Source organism: Aulonocara sp. 'chitande type north' Nkhata Bay, linkage group LG9 (genome assembly GCF_057382095.1).
Source record: "Aulonocara sp. 'chitande type north' Nkhata Bay isolate Kocher_YH1m ecotype deep benthic linkage group LG9, A_spYH_male_GT1.1, whole genome shotgun sequence".
Taxonomy (NCBI): Eukaryota; Metazoa; Chordata; class Actinopteri; order Cichliformes; family Cichlidae; genus Aulonocara; species Aulonocara sp. 'chitande type north' Nkhata Bay.
This window is the reverse complement of record NC_141352.1, coordinates 30,701,666-30,720,424: the sequence shown is the minus strand read 5'-3', so window position 1 is coordinate 30,720,424 and position 18,759 is coordinate 30,701,666. Positions and strand designations below refer to the sequence as shown.

The 18,759-nt window shown below is 46.4% G+C and overlaps 18 non-coding genes across 18 annotated transcripts; all 18 read right to left on the bottom strand.

Moving 5' to 3' along the window:
* Positions 1 to 1,006: 1,006 nt before the first annotated feature.
* trnas-aga (transfer RNA serine (anticodon AGA)) lies at positions 1,007 to 1,088 on the bottom strand. The gene has a single exon. It is a non-coding gene; the product is annotated as a tRNA-Ser (tRNA).
* Positions 1,089 to 1,663: 575 nt separating this feature from the next.
* On the bottom strand, positions 1,664 to 1,735 carry trnag-ucc (transfer RNA glycine (anticodon UCC)). The gene has a single exon. It is a non-coding gene; the product is annotated as a tRNA-Gly (tRNA).
* Positions 1,736 to 3,095: 1,360 nt separating this feature from the next.
* trnas-aga (transfer RNA serine (anticodon AGA)) lies at positions 3,096 to 3,177 on the bottom strand. The gene has a single exon. It is a non-coding gene; the product is annotated as a tRNA-Ser (tRNA).
* A 575-nt stretch (positions 3,178 to 3,752) lies between these two features.
* On the bottom strand, positions 3,753 to 3,824 carry trnag-ucc (transfer RNA glycine (anticodon UCC)). Its single transcript has one exon. It is a non-coding gene; the product is annotated as a tRNA-Gly (tRNA).
* A 1,360-nt stretch (positions 3,825 to 5,184) lies between these two features.
* Positions 5,185 to 5,266, bottom strand: trnas-aga (transfer RNA serine (anticodon AGA)). The gene has a single exon. It is a non-coding gene; the product is annotated as a tRNA-Ser (tRNA).
* Positions 5,267 to 5,841: 575 nt separating this feature from the next.
* trnag-ucc (transfer RNA glycine (anticodon UCC)) lies at positions 5,842 to 5,913 on the bottom strand. Its single transcript has one exon. It is a non-coding gene; the product is annotated as a tRNA-Gly (tRNA).
* A 1,360-nt stretch (positions 5,914 to 7,273) lies between these two features.
* On the bottom strand, positions 7,274 to 7,355 carry trnas-aga (transfer RNA serine (anticodon AGA)). Its single transcript has one exon. It is a non-coding gene; the product is annotated as a tRNA-Ser (tRNA).
* Positions 7,356 to 7,930: 575 nt separating this feature from the next.
* Positions 7,931 to 8,002, bottom strand: trnag-ucc (transfer RNA glycine (anticodon UCC)). Its single transcript has one exon. It is a non-coding gene; the product is annotated as a tRNA-Gly (tRNA).
* A 1,360-nt stretch (positions 8,003 to 9,362) lies between these two features.
* trnas-aga (transfer RNA serine (anticodon AGA)) lies at positions 9,363 to 9,444 on the bottom strand. Its single transcript has one exon. It is a non-coding gene; the product is annotated as a tRNA-Ser (tRNA).
* A 575-nt stretch (positions 9,445 to 10,019) lies between these two features.
* On the bottom strand, positions 10,020 to 10,091 carry trnag-ucc (transfer RNA glycine (anticodon UCC)). Its single transcript has one exon. It is a non-coding gene; the product is annotated as a tRNA-Gly (tRNA).
* A 1,360-nt stretch (positions 10,092 to 11,451) lies between these two features.
* Positions 11,452 to 11,533, bottom strand: trnas-aga (transfer RNA serine (anticodon AGA)). Its single transcript has one exon. It is a non-coding gene; the product is annotated as a tRNA-Ser (tRNA).
* A 575-nt stretch (positions 11,534 to 12,108) lies between these two features.
* On the bottom strand, positions 12,109 to 12,180 carry trnag-ucc (transfer RNA glycine (anticodon UCC)). Its single transcript has one exon. It is a non-coding gene; the product is annotated as a tRNA-Gly (tRNA).
* Positions 12,181 to 13,540: 1,360 nt separating this feature from the next.
* trnas-aga (transfer RNA serine (anticodon AGA)) lies at positions 13,541 to 13,622 on the bottom strand. The gene has a single exon. It is a non-coding gene; the product is annotated as a tRNA-Ser (tRNA).
* A 575-nt stretch (positions 13,623 to 14,197) lies between these two features.
* Positions 14,198 to 14,269, bottom strand: trnag-ucc (transfer RNA glycine (anticodon UCC)). Its single transcript has one exon. It is a non-coding gene; the product is annotated as a tRNA-Gly (tRNA).
* Positions 14,270 to 15,629: 1,360 nt separating this feature from the next.
* trnas-aga (transfer RNA serine (anticodon AGA)) lies at positions 15,630 to 15,711 on the bottom strand. The gene has a single exon. It is a non-coding gene; the product is annotated as a tRNA-Ser (tRNA).
* A 575-nt stretch (positions 15,712 to 16,286) lies between these two features.
* trnag-ucc (transfer RNA glycine (anticodon UCC)) lies at positions 16,287 to 16,358 on the bottom strand. The gene has a single exon. It is a non-coding gene; the product is annotated as a tRNA-Gly (tRNA).
* Positions 16,359 to 17,718: 1,360 nt separating this feature from the next.
* trnas-aga (transfer RNA serine (anticodon AGA)) lies at positions 17,719 to 17,800 on the bottom strand. Its single transcript has one exon. It is a non-coding gene; the product is annotated as a tRNA-Ser (tRNA).
* Positions 17,801 to 18,375: 575 nt separating this feature from the next.
* On the bottom strand, positions 18,376 to 18,447 carry trnag-ucc (transfer RNA glycine (anticodon UCC)). The gene has a single exon. It is a non-coding gene; the product is annotated as a tRNA-Gly (tRNA).
* Positions 18,448 to 18,759: the final 312 nt, after the last annotated feature.

Below are 18,759 nucleotides of genomic sequence, written 5' to 3'. Positions count from 1 at the left end.
TGGACTTTGGCAAAAAGGTTTTACGCTTAATTCAAAAATGAGAGCAAGTGTCTGTGTCCCGAATACAAAGTGGGAGCTGGTTCCACAGAGAGGGGCCTGAAAAGTGATGGCTCTGCCTTCCATTGCACTTTAAAATCCCCTCGGAAGCCAGCAGTCTGAGAGCAAAGCACTCTGTTGGGATGATATGGCACTGTGAGATCTTGTAGACAAAATTGGTGGTGATTATTCAAGACCTTGTGTGTGAGGGCAAGTATTTGGATTTTTATTTGGGATTTAATTGGGAGCCAATGAAGAGAGAAGTCCATATGGGGGAAATCTACTCTGTCCTTCCAGTCCCTGACTGTGCTCTGGATGCAGCGTTTTGGAAAACAGTGTAAAGGCTTTTCAGGAAGCTTTTAGGACACTGTGAAAATACTGAATTTGAATAGTGGAGGCTAGAAGTAGTGAATGTATCCTTCCTCTCTATCATTAGATGGAGAGAGTGTACAAAGGCCGGCATAGTGGGTCTGTGGCCACTCTTGCTTGCGCTTTTGCGTGTCTGTCAGCCAGCTGTGGACAAGAGCACAGTTTTTACATGCAAAGAGCTGTAGTGAAAAGCAGTGTTCGAAACAATGAAATGTGTCCACTCCTTGTGCTTTTCATGCAGTAATGTTTGAAGCTATTTCTGCTGTTGTCCCATTCCCGGTGAAATCCGCTGTGCCTCCAATCCCGATCCCAGTCCTCTTGCAAAGCAATCAGCATTTGTCAGACGCATGAGTCATTGGCGGTACTCAGACTGGATCCTGGACGACTACACGGGGGCACGTGTGGGGTGGCTAAGAGTCCAATTGAAGGATGCCATGTTTACTGAATATGTGCCTAATTTTGTCAGGACATAGCTGGGTCCATTGCTTCTGCGTGCTCTATTTTCACAAGCAAAGGCCTGGCTCTTTCTCCTGGCACCTTCTCAGGTGATCTCCATGCCTTCTTCTCAAATCAACGTCTGGACTGCCGCAAAACAGCTGACCGTTGTCGACAGGATTCGAACCTGTGCGGGGAGACCCCAATGGATTTCTAGTCCATCGCCTTGACCGCTCGGCCACAACAACCACATTGGGCTGTGGAGCTACATACTTGAAAGACATACGTCTTCCAAGTCCTACGCCACACATCTTTCAAGTAGGATGTGCACAACAACGGCCACGCTGGATTGTAAATGCGGTAGCTGCATGACTTTGGTGCGAAAGCTTGTGGTTTTGCAGTTCCGTGAGATTGGTGCAGCACAGCTGCGGTTGAAGCTAGCTGGCTGACATTAGCTTGCTTGTTTGCATGAACAGTAACACACACAGCTGATGATTTTGCCACCGCAAAGAGCTGATCAGTACATGGTTAGTAAAATGTTATCTTCATTCCAAACATTCAGCACAATATTTAAAGTGGGACTGGGTGTCTTTATGAAGAAGTAGCATGTCCAATCCCAGTTTCATGTAAGAAGGTATAGGTATGAAGTGATGAGAACTCAAAGCCTGTTTGAACAGTGTCTTTCCACAGCAAACGGTAGCAGCGAGGCCGATGAAGAATGCACCTGGCCTGACATTGTAAGCATTTGCAAAAAGAGCGGAGAATGTTTTTAGTGTAAAATAGTACACAGCCCACATGCTTGAACAGCACTGCGAGTGGCAACTGCGATGGCCGGGAATCGAACCCGGGTCAACTGCTTGGAAGGCAGCTATGCTCGCCACTATACCACCATCGCTGTGAAAGACTACAACATCACTGATTCATTGTCCGGCTTATACAGATTTTCAGGACAATTAACAAGGTGGGCATTGTGATTACTCGCTTGTCAGGTTCTAACCTGGTCAAAAGGTAGATCACTAAAAACACTAGTGCTTTCATGAAACTGCACATTTAATCTTATCAGCAAAGCTTCTTTGCTACTCAAGTGTGGCCTCTCACGCATTTAAACTCTTGCGTGATTTTTAGCACCTTGAGAGTCGCAATGGTCACGCGAGTTCTTCAGGTCACAGCAGACAAGGTGAGAATAGGTGTGAATCTGTCTTGGGACGAATCTGGGACGAGGACGTCTTTGGCTCCTCTTTCAAGTTATTGGACTTTGGCAAAAAGGTTTTACGCTTAATTCAAAAATGAGAGCAAGTGTCTGTGTCCCGAATACAAAGTGGGAGCTGGTTCCACAGAGAGGGGCCTGAAAAGTGATGGCTCTGCCTTCCATTGCACTTTAAAATCCCCTCGGAAGCCAGCAGTCTGAGAGCAAAGCACTCTGTTGGGATGATATGGCACTGTGAGATCTTGTAGACAAAATTGGTGGTGATTATTCAAGACCTTGTGTGTGAGGGCAAGTATTTGGATTTTTATTTGGGATTTAATTGGGAGCCAATGAAGAGAGAAGTCCATATGGGGGAAATCTACTCTGTCCTTCCAGTCCCTGACTGTGCTCTGGATGCAGCGTTTTGGAAAACAGTGTAAAGGCTTTTCAGGAAGCTTTTAGGACACTGTGAAAATACTGAATTTGAATAGTGGAGGCTAGAAGTAGTGAATGTATCCTTCCTCTCTATCATTAGATGGAGAGAGTGTACAAAGGCCGGCATAGTGGGTCTGTGGCCACTCTTGCTTGCGCTTTTGCGTGTCCGTCAGCCAGCTGTGGAGAAGAGCAAAGTTTTTACATGCAAAGAGCTGTAGTGAAAAGCAGTGTTCCAAACAATGAAATGTTTCCACTCCTTGTGCTTTTCATGCAGTAATGTTTGAAGCTATTTCTGCTGTTGTCCCATTCCCGGTGAAATCCGCTGTGCCTCCAATCCCGATCCCAGTCCTTATGCAAAGCAATCAGCATTTGTCAGACGCATGAGTCATTGGCGGTACTCAGACTGGATCCTGGACGACTACACGGGGGCACGTGTGGGGTGGCTAAGAGTCCAATTGAAGGATGCCATGTTTACTGAATATGTGCCTAATTTTGTCAGGACATAGCTGGGTCCATTGCTTCTGCGTGCTCTATTTTCACAAGCAAAGGCCTGGCTCTTTCTCCTGGCACCTTCTCAGGTGATCTCCATGCCTTCTTCTCAAATCAACGTCTGGACTGCCGCAAAACAGCTGACCGTTGTCGACAGGATTCGAACCTGTGCGGGGAGACCCCAATGGATTTCTAGTCCATCGCCTTGACCGCTCGGCCACAACAACCACATTGGGCTGTGGAGCTACATACTTGAAAGACATACGTCTTCCAAGTCCTACGCCACACATCTTTCAAGTAGGATGTGCACAACAACGGCCACGCTGGATTGTAAATGCGGTAGCTGCATGACTTTGGTGCGAAAGCTTGTGGTTTTGCAGTTCCGTGAGATTGGTGCAGCACAGCTGCGGTTGAAGCTAGCTGGCTGACATTAGCTTGCTTGTTTGCATGAACAGTAACACACACAGCTGATGATTTTGCCACCGCAAAGAGCTGATCAGTACATGGTTAGTAAAATGTTATCTTCATTCCAAACATTCAGCACAATATTTAAAGTGGGACTGGGTGTCTTTATGAAGAAGTAGCATGTCCAATCCCAGTTTCATGTAAGAAGGTATAGGTATGAAGTGATGAGAACTCAAAGCCTGTTTGAACAGTGTCTTTCCACAGCAAACGGTAGCAGCGAGGCCGATGAAGAATGCACCTGGCCTGACATTGTAAGCATTTGCAAAAAGAGCGGAGAATGTTTTTAGTGTAAAATAGTACACAGCCCACATGCTTGAACAGCACTGCGAGTGGCAACTGCGATGGCCGGGAATCGAACCCGGGTCAACTGCTTGGAAGGCAGCTATGCTCGCCACTATACCACCATCGCTGTGAAAGACTACAACATCACTGATTCATTGTCCGGCTTATACAGATTTTCAGGACAATTAACAAGGTGGGCATTGTGATTACTCGCTTGTCAGGTTCTAACCTGGTCAAAAGGTAGATCACTAAAAACACTAGTGCTTTCATGAAACTGCACATTTAATCTTATCAGCAAAGCTTCTTTGCTACTCAAGTGTGGCCTCTCACGCATTTAAACTCTTGCGTGATTTTTAGCACCTTGAGAGTCGCAATGGTCACGCGAGTTCTTCAGGTCACAGCAGACAAGGTGAGAATAGGTGTGAATCTGTCTTGGGACGAATCTGGGACGAGGACGTCTTTGGCTCCTCTTTCAAGTTATTGGACTTTGGCAAAAAGGTTTTACGCTTAATTCAAAAATGAGAGCAAGTGTCTGTGTCCCGAATACAAAGTGGGAGCTGGTTCCACAGAGAGGGGCCTGAAAAGTGATGGCTCTGCCTTCCATTGCACTTTAAAATCCCCTCGGAAGCCAGCAGTCTGAGAGCAAAGCACTCTGTTGGGATGATATGGCACTGTGAGATCTTGTAGACAAAATTGGTGGTGATTATTCAAGACCTTGTGTGTGAGGGCAAGTATTTGGATTTTTATTTGGGATTTAATTGGGAGCCAATGAAGAGAGAAGTCCATATGGGGGAAATCTACTCTGTCCTTCCAGTCCCTGACTGTGCTCTGGATGCAGCGTTTTGGAAAACAGTGTAAAGGCTTTTCAGGAAGCTTTTAGGACACTGTGAAAATACTGAATTTGAATAGTGGAGGCTAGAAGTAGTGAATGTATCCTTCCTCTCTATCATTAGATGGAGAGAGTGTACAAAGGCCGGCATAGTGGGTCTGTGGCCACTCTTGCTTGCGCTTTTGCGTGTCTGTCAGCCAGCTGTGGACAAGAGCACAGTTTTTACATGCAAAGAGCTGTAGTGAAAAGCAGTGTTCGAAACAATGAAATGTGTCCACTCCTTGTGCTTTTCATGCAGTAATGTTTGAAGCTATTTCTGCTGTTGTCCCATTCCCGGTGAAATCCGCTGTGCCTCCAATCCCGATCCCAGTCCTCTTGCAAAGCAATCAGCATTTGTCAGACGCATGAGTCATTGGCGGTACTCAGACTGGATCCTGGACGACTACACGGGGGCACGTGTGGGGTGGCTAAGAGTCCAATTGAAGGATGCCATGTTTACTGAATATGTGCCTAATTTTGTCAGGACATAGCTGGGTCCATTGCTTCTGCGTGCTCTATTTTCACAAGCAAAGGCCTGGCTCTTTCTCCTGGCACCTTCTCAGGTGATCTCCATGCCTTCTTCTCAAATCAACGTCTGGACTGCCGCAAAACAGCTGACCGTTGTCGACAGGATTCGAACCTGTGCGGGGAGACCCCAATGGATTTCTAGTCCATCGCCTTGACCGCTCGGCCACAACAACCACATTGGGCTGTGGAGCTACATACTTGAAAGACATACGTCTTCCAAGTCCTACGCCACACATCTTTCAAGTAGGATGTGCACAACAACGGCCACGCTGGATTGTAAATGCGGTAGCTGCATGACTTTGGTGCGAAAGCTTGTGGTTTTGCAGTTCCGTGAGATTGGTGCAGCACAGCTGCGGTTGAAGCTAGCTGGCTGACATTAGCTTGCTTGTTTGCATGAACAGTAACACACACAGCTGATGATTTTGCCACCGCAAAGAGCTGATCAGTACATGGTTAGTAAAATGTTATCTTCATTCCAAACATTCAGCACAATATTTAAAGTGGGACTGGGTGTCTTTATGAAGAAGTAGCATGTCCAATCCCAGTTTCATGTAAGAAGGTATAGGTATGAAGTGATGAGAACTCAAAGCCTGTTTGAACAGTGTCTTTCCACAGCAAACGGTAGCAGCGAGGCCGATGAAGAATGCACCTGGCCTGACATTGTAAGCATTTGCAAAAAGAGCGGAGAATGTTTTTAGTGTAAAATAGTACACAGCCCACATGCTTGAACAGCACTGCGAGTGGCAACTGCGATGGCCGGGAATCGAACCCGGGTCAACTGCTTGGAAGGCAGCTATGCTCGCCACTATACCACCATCGCTGTGAAAGACTACAACATCACTGATTCATTGTCCGGCTTATACAGATTTTCAGGACAATTAACAAGGTGGGCATTGTGATTACTCGCTTGTCAGGTTCTAACCTGGTCAAAAGGTAGATCACTAAAAACACTAGTGCTTTCATGAAACTGCACATTTAATCTTATCAGCAAAGCTTCTTTGCTACTCAAGTGTGGCCTCTCACGCATTTAAACTCTTGCGTGATTTTTAGCACCTTGAGAGTCGCAATGGTCACGCGAGTTCTTCAGGTCACAGCAGACAAGGTGAGAATAGGTGTGAATCTGTCTTGGGACGAATCTGGGACGAGGACGTCTTTGGCTCCTCTTTCAAGTTATTGGACTTTGGCAAAAAGGTTTTACGCTTAATTCAAAAATGAGAGCAAGTGTCTGTGTCCCGAATACAAAGTGGGAGCTGGTTCCACAGAGAGGGGCCTGAAAAGTGATGGCTCTGCCTTCCATTGCACTTTAAAATCCCCTCGGAAGCCAGCAGTCTGAGAGCAAAGCACTCTGTTGGGATGATATGGCACTGTGAGATCTTGTAGACAAAATTGGTGGTGATTATTCAAGACCTTGTGTGTGAGGGCAAGTATTTGGATTTTTATTTGGGATTTAATTGGGAGCCAATGAAGAGAGAAGTCCATATGGGGGAAATCTACTCTGTCCTTCCAGTCCCTGACTGTGCTCTGGATGCAGCGTTTTGGAAAACAGTGTAAAGGCTTTTCAGGAAGCTTTTAGGACACTGTGAAAATACTGAATTTGAATAGTGGAGGCTAGAAGTAGTGAATGTATCCTTCCTCTCTATCATTAGATGGAGAGAGTGTACAAAGGCCGGCATAGTGGGTCTGTGGCCACTCTTGCTTGCGCTTTTGCGTGTCTGTCAGCCAGCTGTGGACAAGAGCACAGTTTTTACATGCAAAGAGCTGTAGTGAAAAGCAGTGTTCGAAACAATGAAATGTGTCCACTCCTTGTGCTTTTCATGCAGTAATGTTTGAAGCTATTTCTGCTGTTGTCCCATTCCCGGTGAAATCCGCTGTGCCTCCAATCCCGATCCCAGTCCTCTTGCAAAGCAATCAGCATTTGTCAGACGCATGAGTCATTGGCGGTACTCAGACTGGATCCTGGACGACTACACGGGGGCACGTGTGGGGTGGCTAAGAGACCAATTGAAGGATGCCATGTTTACTGAATATGTGCCTAATTTTGTCAGGACATAGCTGGGTCCATTGCTTCTGCGTGCTCTATTTTCACAAGCAAAGGCCTGGCTCTTTCTCCTGGCACCTTCTCAGGTGATCTCCATGCCTTCTTCTCAAATCAACGTCTGGACTGGCGCAAAACAGCTGGCCGTTGTCGACAGGATTCGAACCTGTGCGGGGAGACCCCAATGGATTTCTAGTCCATCGCCTTGACCGCTCGGCCACAACAACCACATTGGGCTGTGGAGCTACATACTTGAACGACATACGTCTTCCAAGTCCTACGCCACACATCTTTCAAGTAGGATGTGCACAACAACGGCCACGCTGGATTGTAAATGCGGTAGCTGCATGACTTTGGTGCGAAAGCTTGTGGTTTTGCAGTTCCGTGAGATTGGTGCAGCACAGCTGCGGTTGAAGCTAGCTGGCTGACATTAGCTTGCTTGTTTGCATGAACAGTAACACACACAGCTGATGATTTTGCCACCGCAAAGAGCTGATCAGTACATGGTTAGTAAAATGTTATCTTCATTCCAAACATTCAGCACAATATTTAAAGTGGGACTGGGTGTCTTTATGAAGAAGTAGCATGTCCAATCCCAGTTTCATGTAAGAAGGTATAGGTATGAAGTGATGAGAACTCAAAGCCTGTTTGAACAGTGTCTTTCCACAGCAAACGGTAGCAGCGAGGCCGATGAAGAATGCACCTGGCCTGACATTGTAAGCATTTGCAAAAAGAGCGGAGAATGTTTTTAGTGTAAAATAGTACACAGCCCACATGCTTGAACAGCACTGCGAGTGGCAACTGCTATGGCCGGGAATCGAACCCGGGTCAACTGCTTGGAAGGCAGCTATGCTCGCCACTATACCACCATCGCTGTGAAAGACTACAACATCACTGATTCATTGTCCGGCTTATACAGATTTTCAGGACAATTAACAAGGTGGGCATTGTGATTACTCGCTTGTCAGGTTCTAACCTGGTCAAAAGGTAGATCACTAAAAAGACTAGTGCTTTCATGAAACTGCACATTTAATCTTATCAGCAAAGCTTCTTTGCTACTCAAGTGTGGCCTCTCACGCATTTAAACTCTTGCGTGATTTTTAGCACCTTGAGAGTCGCAATGGTCACGCGAGTTCTTCAGGTCACAGCAGACAAGGTGAGAATAGGTGTGAATCTGTCTTGGGACGAATCTGGGACGAGGACGTCTTTGGCTCCTCTTTCAAGTTATTGGACTTTGGCAAAAAGGTTTTACGCTTAATTCAAAAATGAGAGCAAGTGTCTGTGTCCCGAATACAAAGTGGGAGCTGGTTCCACAGAGAGGGGCCTGAAAAGTGATGGCTCTGCCTTCCATTGCACTTTAAAATCCCCTCGGAAGCCAGCAGTCTGAGAGCAAAGCACTCTGTTGGGATGATATGGCACTGTGAGATCTTGTAGACAAAATTGGTGGTGATTATTCAAGACCTTGTGTGTGAGGGCAAGTATTTGGATTTTTATTTGGGATTTAATTGGGAGCCAATGAAGAGAGAAGTCCATATGGGGGAAATCTACTCTGTCCTTCCAGTCCCTGACTGTGCTCTGGATGCAGCGTTTTGGAAAACAGTGTAAAGGCTTTTCAGGAAGCTTTTAGGACACTGTGAAAATACTGAATTTGAATAGTGGAGGCTAGAAGTAGTGAATGTATCCTTCCTCTCTATCATTAGATGGAGAGAGTGTACAAAGGCCGGCATAGTGGGTCTGTGGCCACTCTTGCTTGCGCTTTTGCGTGTCCGTCAGCCAGCTGTGGAGAAGAGCAAAGTTTTTACATGCAAAGAGCTGTAGTGAAAAGCAGTGTTCCAAACAATGAAATGTTTCCACTCCTTGTGCTTTTCATGCAGTAATGTTTGAAGCTATTTCTGCTGTTGTCCCATTCCCGGTGAAATCCGCTGTGCCTCCAATCCCGATCCCAGTCCTTATGCAAAGCAATCAGCATTTGTCAGACGCATGAGTCATTGGCGGTACTCAGACTGGATCCTGGACGACTACACGGGGGCACGTGTGGGGTGGCTAAGAGTCCAATTGAAGGATGCCATGTTTACTGAATATGTGCCTAATTTTGTCAGGACATAGCTGGGTCCATTGCTTCTGCGTGCTCTATTTTCACAAGCAAAGGCCTGGCTCTTTCTCCTGGCACCTTCTCAGGTGATCTCCATGCCTTCTTCTCAAATCAACGTCTGGACTGCCGCAAAACAGCTGACCGTTGTCGACAGGATTCGAACCTGTGCGGGGAGACCCCAATGGATTTCTAGTCCATCGCCTTGACCGCTCGGCCACAACAACCACATTGGGCTGTGGAGCTACATACTTGAAAGACATACGTCTTCCAAGTCCTACGCCACACATCTTTCAAGTAGGATGTGCACAACAACGGCCACGCTGGATTGTAAATGCGGTAGCTGCATGACTTTGGTGCGAAAGCTTGTGGTTTTGCAGTTCCGTGAGATTGGTGCAGCACAGCTGCGGTTGAAGCTAGCTGGCTGACATTAGCTTGCTTGTTTGCATGAACAGTAACACACACAGCTGATGATTTTGCCACCGCAAAGAGCTGATCAGTACATGGTTAGTAAAATGTTATCTTCATTCCAAACATTCAGCACAATATTTAAAGTGGGACTGGGTGTCTTTATGAAGAAGTAGCATGTCCAATCCCAGTTTCATGTAAGAAGGTATAGGTATGAAGTGATGAGAACTCAAAGCCTGTTTGAACAGTGTCTTTCCACAGCAAACGGTAGCAGCGAGGCCGATGAAGAATGCACCTGGCCTGACATTGTAAGCATTTGCAAAAAGAGCGGAGAATGTTTTTAGTGTAAAATAGTACACAGCCCACATGCTTGAACAGCACTGCGAGTGGCAACTGCGATGGCCGGGAATCTAACCCAGATCAACTGCTTGGAAGGCAGCTATGCTCGCCACTATACCACCATCGCTATGAAAGACTACAACATCACTGATTCATTGTCCGGCTTATACAGATTTTCAGGACAATTAACAAGGTGGGCATTGTGATTACTCGCTTGTCAGGTTCTAACCTGGTCAAAAGGTAGATCACTAAAAAGACTAGTGCTTTCATGCAACTGCACATTTAATCTCATCAGCAAAGCTTCTTTGCTACTCAAGTGTGGCCTCTCACGCATTTAAACTCTTGCGTGATTTTTAGCACCTTGAGAGTCGCAATGGTCATGCGAGTTCTTCAGGTCACAGCAGACAAGGTGAGAATAGGTGTGAATCTGTCTTGGGACGAATCTGGGACGAGGACGTCTTTGGCTCCTCTTTCAAGTTATTGGACTTTGGCAAAAAGGTTTTACGCTTAATTCAAAAATGAGAGCAAGTGTCTGTGTCCCGAATACAAAGTGGGAGCTGGTTCCACAGAGAGGGGCCTGAAAAGTGATGGCTCTGCCTTCCATTGCACTTTAAAATCCCCTCGGAAGCCAGCAGTCTGAGAGCAAAGGACTCTGTTGGGATGATATGGCACTGTGAGATCTTGTAGACAAAATTGGTGGTGATTATTCAAGACCTTGTGTGTGAGGGCAAGTATTTGGATTTTTATTTGGGATTTAATTGGGAGCCAATGAAGAGAGAAGTCCATATGGGGGAAATCTACTCTGTCCTTCCAGTCCCTGACTGTGCTCTGGATGCAGCGTTTTGGAAAACAGTGTAAAGGCTTTTCAGGAAGCTTTTAGGACACTGTGAAAATACTGAATTTGAATAGTGGAGGCTAGAAGTAGTGAATGTATCCTTCCTCTCTATCATTAGATGGAGAGAGTGTACAAAGGCCGGCATAGTGGGTCTGTGGCCACTCTTGCTTGCGCTTTTGCGTGTCTGTCAGCCAGCTGTGGACAAGAGCACAGTTTTTACATGCAAAGAGCTGTAGTGAAAAGCAGTGTTCGAAACAATGAAATGTTTCCACTCCTTGTGCTTTTCATGCAGTAATGTTTGAAGCTATTTCTGCTGTTGTCCCATTCCCGGTGAAATCCGCTGTGCCTCCAATCCCGATCCCAGTCCTCTTGCAAAGCAATCAGCATTTGTCAGACGCATGAGTCATTGGCGGTACTCAGACTGGATCCTGGACGACTACACGGGGGAACGTGTGGGGTGGCTAAGAGACCAATTGAAGGATGCCATGTTTACTGAATATGTGCCTAATTTTGTCAGGACATAGCTGGGTCCATTGCTTCTGCGTGCTCTATTTTCACAAGCAAAGGCCTGGCTCTTTCTCCTGGCACCTTCTCAGGTGATCTCCATGCCTTCTTCTCAAATCAACGTCTGGACTGCCGCAAAACAGCTGACCGTTGTCGACAGGATTCGAACCTGTGCGGGGAGACCCCAATGGATTTCTAGTCCATCGCCTTGACCGCTCGGCCACAACAACCACATTGGGCTGTGGAGCTACATACTTGAAAGACATACGTCTTCCAAGTCCTACGCCACACATCTTTCAAGTAGGATGTGCACAACAACGGCCACGCTGGATTGTAAATGCGGTAGCTGCATGACTTTGGTGCGAAAGCTTGTGGTTTTGCAGTTCCGTGAGATTGGTGCAGCACAGCTGCGGTTGAAGCTAGCTGGCTGACATTAGCTTGCTTGTTTGCATGAACAGTAACACACACAGCTGATGATTTTGCCACCGCAAAGAGCTGATCAGTACATGGTTAGTAAAATGTTATCTTCATTCCAAACATTCAGCACAATATTTAAAGTGGGACTGGGTGTCTTTATGAAGAAGTAGCATGTCCAATCCCAGTTTCATGTAAGAAGGTATAGGTATGAAGTGATGAGAACTCAAAGCCTGTTTGAACAGTGTCTTTCCACAGCAAACGGTAGCAGCGAGGCCGATGAAGAATGCACCTGGCCTGACATTGTAAGCATTTGCAAAAAGAGCGGAGAATGTTTTTAGTGTAAAATAGTACACAGCCCACATGCTTGAACAGCACTGCGAGTGGCAACTGCGATGGCCGGGAATCGAACCCGGGTCAACTGCTTGGAAGGCAGCTATGCTCGCCACTATACCACCATCGCTGTGAAAGACTACAACATCACTGATTCATTGTCCGGCTTATACAGATTTTCAGGACAATTAACAAGGTGGGCATTGTGATTACTCGCTTGTCAGGTTCTAACCTGGTCAAAAGGTAGATCACTAAAAAGACTAGTGCTTTCATGAAACTGCACATTTAATCTTATCAGCAAAGCTTCTTTGCTACTCAAGTGTGGCCTCTCACGCATTTAAACTCTTGCGTGATTTTTAGCACCTTGAGAGTCGCAATGGTCACGCGAGTTCTTCAGGTCACAGCAGACAAGGTGAGAATAGGTGTGAATCTGTCTTGGGACGAATCTGGGACGAGGACGTCTTTGGCTCCTCTTTCAAGTTATTGGACTTTGGCAAAAAGGTTTTACGCTTAATTCAAAAATGAGAGCAAGTGTCTGTGTCCCGAATACAAAGTGGGAGCTGGTTCCACAGAGAGGGGCCTGAAAAGTGATGGCTCTGCCTTCCATTGCACTTTAAAATCCCCTCGGAAGCCAGCAGTCTGAGAGCAAAGCACTCTGTTGGGATGATATGGCACTGTGAGATCTTGTAGACAAAATTGGTGGTGATTATTCAAGACCTTGTGTGTGAGGGCAAGTATTTGGATTTTTATTTGGGATTTAATTGGGAGCCAATGAAGAGAGAAGTCCATATGGGGGAAATCTACTCTGTCCTTCCAGTCCCTGACTGTGCTCTGGATGCAGCGTTTTGGAAAACAGTGTAAAGGCTTTTCAGGAAGCTTTTAGGACACTGTGAAAATACTGAATTTGAATAGTGGAGGCTAGAAGTAGTGAATGTATCCTTCCTCTCTATCATTAGATGGAGAGAGTGTACAAAGGCCGGCATAGTGGGTCTGTGGCCACTCTTGCTTGCGCTTTTGCGTGTCTGTCAGCCAGCTGTGGACAAGAGCACAGTTTTTACATGCAAAGAGCTGTAGTGAAAAGCAGTGTTCGAAACAATGAAATGTTTCCACTCCTTGTGCTTTTCATGCAGTAATGTTTGAAGCTATTTCTGCTGTTGTCCCATTCCCGGTGAAATCCGCTGTGCCTCCAATCCCGATCCCAGTCCTCTTGCAAAGCAATCAGCATTTGTCAGACGCATGAGTCATTGGCGGTACTCAGACTGGATCCTGGACGACTACACGGGGGCACGTGTGGGGTGGCTAAGAGTCCAATTGAAGGATGCCATGTTTACTGAATATGTGCCTAATTTTGTCAGGACATAGCTGGGTCCATTGCTTCTGCGTGCTCTATTTTCACAAGCAAAGGCCTGGCTCTTTCTCCTGGCACCTTCTCAGGTGATCTCCATGCCTTCTTCTCAAATCAACGTCTGGACTGGCGCAAAACAGCTGGCCGTTGTCGACAGGATTCGAACCTGTGCGGGGAGACCCCAATGGATTTCTAGTCCATCGCCTTGACCGCTCGGCCACAACAACCACATTGGGCTGTGGAGCTACATACTTGAACGACATACGTCTTCCAAGTCCTACGCCACACATCTTTCAAGTAGGATGTGCACAACAACGGCCACGCTGGATTGTAAATGCGGTAGCTGCATGACTTTGGTGCGAAAGCTTGTGGTTTTGCAGTTCCGTGAGATTGGTGCAGCACAGCTGCGGTTGAAGCTAGCTGGCTGACATTAGCTTGCTTGTTTGCATGAACAGTAACACACACAGCTGATGATTTTGCCACTGCAAAGAGCTGATCAGTACATGGTTAGTAAAATGTTATCTTCATTCCAAACATTCAGCACAATATTTAAAGTGGGACTGGGTGTCTTTATGAAGAAGTAGCATGTCCAGTCCCAGTTTCATGTAAGAAGGTATAGGTATGAAGTGATGAGAACTCAAAGCCTGTTTGAACAGTGTCTTTCCACAGCAAACGGTAGCAGCGAGGCCGATGAAGAATGCACCTGGCCTGACATTGTAAGCATTTGCAAAAAGAGCGGAGAATGTTTTTAGTGTAAAATAGTACACAGCCCACATGCTTGAACAGCACTGCGAGTGGCAACTGCGATGGCCGGGAATCGAACCCGGGTCAACTGCTTGGAAGGCAGCTATGCTCGCCACTATACCACCATCGCTGTGAAAGACTACAACATCACTGATTCATTGTCCGGCTTATACAGATTTTCAGGACAATTAACAAGGTGGGCATTGTGATTACTCGCTTGTCAGGTTCTAACCTGGTCAAAAGGTAGATCACTAAAAAGACTAGTGCTTTCATGAAACTGCACATTTAATCTTATCAGCAAAGCTTCTTTGCTACTCAAGTGTGGCCTCTCACGCATTTAAACTCTTGCGTGATTTTTAGCACCTTGAGAGTCGCAATGGTCACGCGAGTTCTTCAGGTCACAGCAGACAAGGTGAGAATAGGTGTGAATCTGTCTTGGGACGAATCTGGGACGAGGACGTCTTTGGCTCCTCTTTCAAGTTATTGGACTTTGGCAAAAAGGTTTTACGCTTAATTCAAAAATGAGAGCAAGTGTCTGTGTCCCGAATACAAAGTGGGAGCTGGTTCCACAGAGAGGGGCCTGAAAAGTGATGGCTCTGCCTTCCATTGCACTTTAAAATCCCCTCGGAAGCCAGCAGTCTGAGAGCAAAGCACTCTGTTGGGATGATATGGCACTGTGAGATCTTGTAGACAAAATTGGTGGTGATTATTCAAGACCTTGTGTGTGAGGGCAAGTATTTGGATTTTTATTTGGGATTTAATTGGGAGCCAATGAAGAGAGAAGTCCATATGGGGGAAATCTACTCTGTCCTTCCAGTCCCTGACTGTGCTCTGGATGCAGCGTTTTGGAAAACAGTGTAAAGGCTTTTCAGGAAGCTTTTAGGACACTGTGAAAATACTGAATTTGAATAGTGGAGGCTAGAAGTAGTGAATGTATCCTTCCTCTCTATCATTAGATGGAGAGAGTGTACAAAGGCCGGCATAGTGGGTCTGTGGCCACTCTTGCTTGCGCTTTTGCGTGTCTGTCAGCCAGCTGTGGAGAAGAGCAAAGTTTTTACATGCAAAGAGCTGTAGTGAAAAGCAGTGTTCGAAACAATGAAATGTTTCCACTCCTTGTGCTTTTCATGCAGTAATGTTTGAAGCTATTTCTGCTGTTGTCCCATTCCCGGTGAAATCCGCTGTGCCTCCAATCCCGATCCCAGTCCTCTTGCAAAGCAATCAGCATTTGTCAGAAGCATGAGTCATTGGCGGTACTCAGACTGGATCCTGGACGACTACACGGGGGCACGTGTGGGGTGGCTAAGAGACCAATTGAAGGATGCCATGTTTACTGAATATGTGCCTAATTTTGTCAGGACATAGCTGGGTCCATTGCTTCTGCGTGCTCTATTTTCACAAGCAAAGGCCTGGCTCTTTCTCCTGGCACCTTCTCAGGTGATCTCCATGCCTTCTTCTCAAATCAACGTCTGGACTGCCGCAAAACAGCTGACCGTTGTCGACAGGATTCGAACCTGTGCGGGGAGACCCCAATGGATTTCTAGTCCATCGCCTTGACCGCTCGGCCACAACAACCACATTGGGCTGTGGAGCTACATACTTGAACGACATACGTCTTCCAAGTTCTACGCCACACATCTTTCAAGTAGGATGTGCACAACAACGGCCACGCTGGATTGTAAATGCGGTAGCTGCATGACTTTGGTGCGAAAGCTTGTGGTTTTGCAGTTCCGTGAGATTGGTGCAGCACAGCTGCGGTTGAAGCTAGCTGGCTGACATTAGCTTGCTTGTTTGCATGAACAGTAACACACACAGCTGATGATTTTGCCACCGCAAAGAGCTGATCAGTACATGGTTAGTAAAATGTTATCTTCATTCCAAACATTCAGCACAATATTTAAAGTGGGACTGGGTGTCTTTATGAAGAAGTAGCGTGTCCAATCCCAGTTTCATGTAAGAAGGTATAGGTATGAAGTGATGAGAACTCAAAGCCTGTTTGAACAGTGTCTTTCCACAGCAAACGGTAGCAGCGAGGCCGATGAAGAATGCACCTGGCCTGACATTGTAAGCATTTGCAAAAAGAGCGGAGAATGTTTTTAGTGTAAAATAGTACACAGCCCACATGCTTGAACAGCACTGCGAGTGGCAACTGCGATGGCCGGGAATCGAACCCGGGTCAACTGCTTGGAAGGCAGCTATGCTCGCCACTATACCACCATCGCTGTGAAAGACTACAACATCACTGATTCATTGTCCGGCTTATACAGATTTTCAGGACAATTAACAAGGTGGGCATTGTGATTACTCGCTTGTCAGGTTCTAACCTGGTCAAAAGGTAGATCACTAAAAACACTAGTGCTTTCATGAAACTGCACATTTAATCTTATCAGCAAAGCTTCTTTGCTACTCAAGTGTGGCCTCTCACGCATTTAAACTCTTGCGTGATTTTTAGCACCTTGAGAGTCGCAATGGTCACGCGAGTTCTTCAGGTCACAGCAGACAAGGTGAGAATAGGTGTGAATCTGTCTTGGGACGAATCTGGGACGAGGACGTCTTTGGCTCCTCTTTCAAGTTATTGGACTTTGGCAAAAAGGTTTTACGCTTAATTCAAAAATGAGAGCAAGTGTCTGTGTCCCGAATACAAAGTGGGAGCTGGTTCCACAGAGAGGGGCCTGAAAAGTGATGGCTCTGCCTTCCATTGCACTTTAAAATCCCCTCGGAAGCCAGCAGTCTGAGAGCAAAGCACTCTGTTGGGATGATATGGCACTGTGAGATCTTGTAGACAAAATTGGTGGTGATTATTCAAGACCTTGTGTGTGAGGGCAAGTATTTGGATTTTTATTTGGGATTTAATTGGGAGCCAATGAAGAGAGAAGTCCATATGGGGGAAATCTACTCTGTCCTTCCAGTCCCTGACTGTGCTCTGGATGCAGCGTTTTGGAAAACAGTGTAAAGGCTTTTCAGGAAGCTTTTAGGACACTGTGAAAATACTGAATTTGAATAGTGGAGGCTAGAAGTAGTGAATGTATCCTTCCTCTCTATCATTAGATGGAGAGAGTGTACAAAGGCCGGCATAGTGGGTCTGTGGCCACTCTTGCTTGCGCTTTTGCGTGTCTGTCAGCCAGCTGTGGAGAAGAGCAAAGTTTTTACATGCAAAGAGCTGTAGTGAAAAGCAGTGTTCGAAACAATGAAATGTTTCCACTCCTTGTGCTTTTCATGCAGTAATGTTTGAAGCTATTTCTGCTGTTGTCCCATTCCCGGTGAAATCCGCTGTGCCTCCAATCCCGATCCCAGTCCTCTTGCAAAGCAATCAGCATTTGTCAGAAGCATGAGTCATTGGCGGTACTCAGACTGGATCCTGGACGACTACACGGGGGCACGTGTGGGGTGGCTAAGAGACCAATTGAAGGATGCCATGTTTACTGAATATGTGCCTAATTTTGTCAGGACATAGCTGGGTCCATTGCTTCTGCGTGCTCTATTTTCACAAGCAAAGGCCTGGCTCTTTCTCCTGGCACCTTCTCAGGTGATCTCCATGCCTTCTTCTCAAATCAACGTCTGGACTGCCGCAAAACAGCTGACCGTTGTCGACAGGATTCGAACCTGTGCGGGGAGACCCCAATGGATTTCTAGTCCATCGCCTTGACCGCTCGGCCACAACAACCACATTGGGCTGTGGAGCTACATACTTGAACGACATACGTCTTCCAAGTTCTACGCCACACATCTTTCAAGTAGGATGTGCACAACAACGGCCACGCTGGATTGTAAATGCGGTAGCTGCATGACTTTGGTGCGAAAGCTTGTGGTTTTGCAGTTCCGTGAGATTGGTGCAGCACAGCTGCGGTTGAAGCTAGCTGGCTGACATTAGCTTGCTTGTTTGCATGAACAGTAACACACACAGCTGATGATTTTGCCACCGCAAAGAGCTGATCAGTACATGGTTAGTAAAATGTTATCTTCATTCCAAACATTCAGCACAATATTTAAAGTGGGACTGGGTGTCTTTATGAAGAAGTAGCGTGTCCAATCCCAGTTTCATGTAAGAAGGTATAGGTATGAAGTGATGAGAACTCAAAGCCTGTGTGAACAGTGTCTTTCCACAGCAAACGGTAGCAGCGAGGCCGATGAAGAATGCACCTGGCCTGACATTGTAAGCATTTGCAAAAAGAGCGGAGAATGTTTTTAGTGTAAAATAGTACACAGCCCACATGCTTGAACAGCACTGCGAGTGGCAACTGCGATGGCCGGGAATCGAACCCGGGTCAACTGCTTGGAAGGCAGCTATGCTCGCCACTATACCACCATCGCTGTGAAAGACTACAACATCACTGATTCATTGTCCGGCTTATACAGATTTTCAGGACAATTAACAAGGTGGGCATTGTGATTACTCGCTTGTCAGGTTCTAACCTGGTCAAAAGGTAGATCACTAAAAAGACTAGTGCTTTCATGAAACTGCACATTTAATCTTATCAGCAAAGCTTCTTTGCTACTCAAGTGTGGCCTCTCACGCATTTAAACTCTTGCGTGATTTTTAGCACCTTGAGAGTCGCAATGGTCACGCGAGTTCTTCAGGTCACAGCAGACAAGGTGAGAATAGGTGTGAATCTGTCTTGGGAC